The sequence below is a fragment of the Marmota marmota genome, unplaced genomic scaffold (assembly GCF_001458135.2).
Source record: "Marmota marmota marmota unplaced genomic scaffold, marMar, whole genome shotgun sequence".
NCBI classification, from domain to species: domain Eukaryota; kingdom Metazoa; phylum Chordata; class Mammalia; order Rodentia; family Sciuridae; genus Marmota; species Marmota marmota.
The window spans coordinates 7,570,112-7,575,387 of NW_026000249.1; the positions used below are offsets into that span (position 1 = coordinate 7,570,112).

A 5,276-nucleotide genomic window follows, 5' to 3' on the forward strand; every position below is an offset into this window, starting at 1 on the left:
TATCAGAATTATTTGAGGGTACTTGTTAAAAATGTATTTCCCTGTATCCTCCTCCAGAATCCCTGATTCAGTATTCTGGGTAAGGCCCAGAAACCTGTAAGTATATCTAGCATCCCAGAGGATTCTAATACATGATGTTTTCAGATCCCAGTTTGAGAAACACTGTTGGAACAGCACAGTTTTAAAAGATTGCCTCATTTTCCTCTGTTGACATTTACCATGATTTAGTTACCAATCCCTACTGACATATATTTAGGCTGCTTTCCAATTTCTTAATATTATTATTAGTTCTGTGCTGACTTTACATCTAGGCTGTCTTCATCACTCCCGCTCCACCTACTCACACATACAAATTTTCTCTAAATTCCTAGAAGTAGAATTCCTGGGTGTAAAGGATATGCAAAATTATAATATGGTCAGTGTGACACATTACATATTATTCTATTGCTCATTATATAATTATGTAGTATATCAATTAATATGTAACATTAATTATAGTACATAATATTATATCCTTTAATGTAATATGCTAATTGATGTATAATGTTAACTATATAATAAACAACCTAGTAATATATAATATATTAATTTGTACACGTTTGGGTCAAGTTTTCTTTGGACCTTGCATAAGAATTACTTTTATCTACATTAATTTCATCAGGTTACATTTCATCCACTATATCCAGAGTAGTGATATTTTTGTATTCCTACTTTCCATTAAAAGTATTTGCTGTGTTTCTGATCTCCTGCATATCTGATGCATGACTTCCTTATTTACATTTAAACCAAGGATGGGGAATAGTGAATGTGATAAAATCAAGAAACAACTTACTTCTCTAAAAGATACCTATATTACTTAGCATCATTGATCATTCTTCAAACATTAATAATAGCTCTAATAGAGACTGCCTTATGATTCCCTGTTTCATCCAATTATAAGGTCCTAGGGACAGAATTTACCACATTTTTTGAAGTGCACATCCACTGCCATCTATCTCTTGACTCTGGTCTACCAATCAAAGGAGAAAAGTAGGTTGTATTCATTTTCTGTCTTTCTCTTAGTGCTGTTTATCATAAATTAATAACACTGTAGTGGCATATGACATAAAGCAGTTCATCTGTTGGACTTGCTTTGGATCTTTGGGTCAACTAAACTGGCTGGACTTAACTAGTTATAGTTCATATTATTATTATTGTAGGTGTTGAAAAATGTTTAATTTTTAAAAGCTGCACATACTGTTCCAAGGTTGGGTAAGCTTGGCTTCATATTGAAAAACATGGCATTCATAAACTAAAAAAAGTCTCATTTACTAGTCTTTTTGGAAAGATGCCTCCATCTTTAATCTGTAGAGATGTCTTAAAGGAAGTGAAGAATGTTTGAGGTTAGCATTACCTGGGCAGCTAGAAGACCTGAAAGCATTGAGATATGAAATAGTCACTAAACCCTTATGAAATATAGTCACTGAACCCTTATTCTTCCCTAGACCATTGACGACTATCCATTGCAGCTTGTCTGATCTTTGTGTGAATTAGGAATACACACCCCTTTTGGGCATCTGCTCTATATTAGGTGGAAGGACTTTGACTTTGGCCCCCCTGGGCTCCCTCCACCAGGTGCCTTTGCAAGGGCCTCAGCCTGTAAAATCCTGAAAGGAAGAGTAAAGAGAGCATGGAGAAGAAAAAGAAGGCTTCATGGCAAAGAGAAGAGGTTGGAGGTGAAAAGGGGAAAGAAGCAGAGGAGGGATATAGGTTGCCTGGTAGTGTAAATGATGACAGCAATAATAATAATCTCTAACATCAGTTGAACCATAAATGTCCAACAATCTGTTAAATGCTTCACATCTATTCTCCTAACTATTCTGAAACATGAATATGATTATTCTCCCCATCTTGTTGCCAGAGAAACCAAAGCACAGAGAGGCCAAGAAACATGCCCAGTATCACAAAGTTATTAAATGGTCTAACCAAGATTTCAACCAGGCTATCCAATGCTTCTTCTTAAGCATATAAAGTACTTACCACAGAGCACTTGATGAGACACACCAAACACTACCTTCTAGGTATACATACAGTATGTGCTTGTGCATGCACATACCTGCACACACACCATGACCAGGACAGAACTTCCAGGACCATAGCTGTTACCATGTGTACATAAATGAGTAGACCCCAGGAGCCTCTCCTTGTGCTTATTTGAAAAATAGTATTTTAATGAAATGGACTTTGGGGTGGTGCTCTACTTAGCTAATTATCTCATCCTAGTTTGCCTGGTACTTCATCAGTTTTAGCAGCAGAAGTCTCGTGTCTTCTCAGGTAGAGGGGGAAACCCATCTAAACTGGCATTCAGAGGATTTTATCCCATTCACTATTTCCCATCTTTGGTTTAAATGTAAGTATGGAAGTCATGCATCAGGTATGCAGGAGATTAGAAACACAGCAACCCGTCTACCCTGGCATTCTTGACACTATCCTAGTGTCAAGATCCAACTGTATGTTTTGTTATTTCTTCTCACTGAATACACAAGGGGGCATTGTAGCCATTTAGTCATGCGTTCCCCAAAATATTGATTAAGCACTTAATTGGAGGTGTGATCGCTGCCCAAAATCCTAGCAGTGAGGATAGGATAGGGTGACAGGAAAGTGAGAAACCCTCTATAATCCGCCAAAAGAAAGAATAAGATATATATTTAAATGAACAAATGCTCACATTGAACTCACTATATGTCAAGCACTGTAATGGGTACCTTTACATTTTAACTCAATGTAATTGAGTAAGCATTCTATGGGACAGCTACTATTATTGCCATCCCAGTTTAAAGAAAATGTAGGCAAAGAGAGGTTAAGTACCTTTCTTTCCGACCATCACACAGCTAATAAGGGGCACAAAGCAGGGTTTGAACCCAGGAAGACCCTCATTGCTCCAGGGTCCATGCACTTAATTTTTATGCTCTGCTTAGGCTCAACAAAAGGGTCTAACCCCTATCAAGAAGTCTGCATGTCCTCGGTCTCTCTGGCCCTGCTTAGAGGTTCTTCCCTAGCCCAGAGGGTCTCAGCCTTGGTTGCACATTAAAATTAACTGGAAAGTTTAAAAACTAATACTGCTTTCCCAGAGTCCTACTTGCAGAGATTTTTGTTTCATTAAGTTGCTTTGGCCTGGGCGTTTGGATGTTTAAAAGTTCGCTGCAGGAATCTTATGCATAGCTGGGTCTGAGAACAGAGATGGTTAGATCATCACCCTTTAGCAAGCTGGGTTACCTAGTCTTCTAAGCCAGCATGCCTCAAATGTTAATGTGCATTTCTCTCAGCTGAGGACCTCATTTAAATGCAGATTCTGATTCAGTAGGTTTGAGGATGGGGGAACCTAAGATATAATGTTTCTAACAAACTCCCAGGTGGCGCTAAGGTTGCTGGCTCATGAACCACATTTTAAGTATGAAAGATTTTGATCCAAAGTGTGGTTTTTAGACCAGAAGCCTGCAAATCCCCTGCTTGTTAGAAATACAGGTGCTTGGGCTCCATTCCAGACCTACTGAGTCAGAATCTGCCTTTCATATACTATAGAGTTGGAGAAACTGCTAAAAGCCTGAGCTCCTCCTCCTCAGGACTGGGAACAAGTTACAAATGTACTAAGGTATTGTCATCCCTGGGCTCTTCAGAACTTGGACAGTGATTTCCAAGGTCCAGCTGCAAGCAGCCTCACTTACCCCATGTGTGTCTAAATATTATAGGTTTTAATGCTGGCCATCAAGTAGAAAATGTTGGCAAGCCCTGCAGTAATAGAGTCTTACCTCCCCTTTCCCTTATGCCCCAAGCAAGCCTTTACTCACCCTATTGCTCCCACCTGGGCAACCTTTGGTCAGCCTCACCCAATTCCTGAAGGTTCAGCCCACGGTCTAATCCTCCTCCATGTAAACATTCCCATTTCCACATGCCCATTTTATCCTGATGGACATTTTCTTTCATAAAACAAACACTTATAAACCCTTAACATTATTAATTCATCTAATTCATGCTTTACAGGTCAGGAAAACAGGCACAGAGCAGTGGGGTAAGTTGCTCAAGGTCACACAGCTAGTGAGTGGAAGTGTCAAGAAAATAAACTAAGGTAATCTGGGTTCAGAGTCACCATACTGAACCACAACCCTATGATTCCTTTCATTATGTGGGACTTACAGATGATTTACTCCAATATCTGCCTCTATTGTCCCATGACCTTACTCTATGCATCTTTGTGTCTTCTCCTGTCCTCAAAAGGACAAAAGTCATTAGATGAAGGCCCCACATGAATCCAGTATGGCCTTATCTTCACTAATTATAATTGCAAAGATACTATTTCCAAATAAGATCACATTTCAAGGTGCCAGATGGACGTGAACTTTTTTGGTGACTGGGGGAAACACTATTCAATCCAGCACATGAGAGCATATAGATTGTTTCAGGGGAAAAGTATCTCTTCAAAATTCTCAGCCACACACACTTTCAAAATACTATTGAGACCTTGGGACCCGTGACTGACACCCTCTAAATTCATCAGAGGCGCAACCCAGGGAGCAGTTATAAGTTTTGATCAACTGACTGCAATTTTTTCTTCAGCATCAAATGGCATCGTTTTCCACTTCTGCCCAGTGTTCAACATCTGATAGTGCTTGCAGGTTCTCCTGAGAAAATCCATTAGATTGATTTAATGTGTACAATAGGTGCAATCAAACCTGCCATTTTGAAGGTTTGGCAGGCAGCAGGTACAATGACAAACTGTCCCTGATGGAGTGGTCCTGCAGTGCTATGCCAGTGGATAAGTGGAGAAGCAGCTGATGCTCAGCAGAAGCAGCCTACGGCATACAGTATTGCACTGGCAACCTGTGAGGAAAATCCACTTGGATGTCAGAGTTCCTCTATGAAGCATCCAAATGGCTCTTGGATCAGCTAAGAAAGAATCTTGTCACCAGCATCCCAAGGTCATGGCATGGATATTCCAGATCAAGACCAATTGAAGCAAAGTACAGAGGTATATTCCAAATTCAGGAGAACCAAAGAAGACAGTAATCCCACTCAGAAATCCTAGCGAGGGAGCCAGCACATGTCTTGTTTCATGCACAATAACATGTGGGTTTTAAATGAGGCAGTAGCACAGCAGTAAAGAAACGGAATAAGAGTAGAAGCTGCTGCCAGGCACAGTGACACATGCCTGTAATCCCAGCGGCTTGGGAGGCTGAGCCAGGAGGATTGTGAGTTCAAAGCTAGCCTCAGCAACTTAGCAAAGCCCTAAACATCCCTGT

At 40.1% G+C, this 5,276-nt stretch overlaps 1 pseudogene; it reads left to right on the forward strand.

The window, feature by feature from the left end:
• The first annotated feature begins 4,599 nt into the window (after window positions 1-4,599).
• The window catches only part of LOC125614084, a 3,919-nt pseudogene continuing 3,242 nt past the window's right edge, over window positions 4,600-5,276 (forward strand).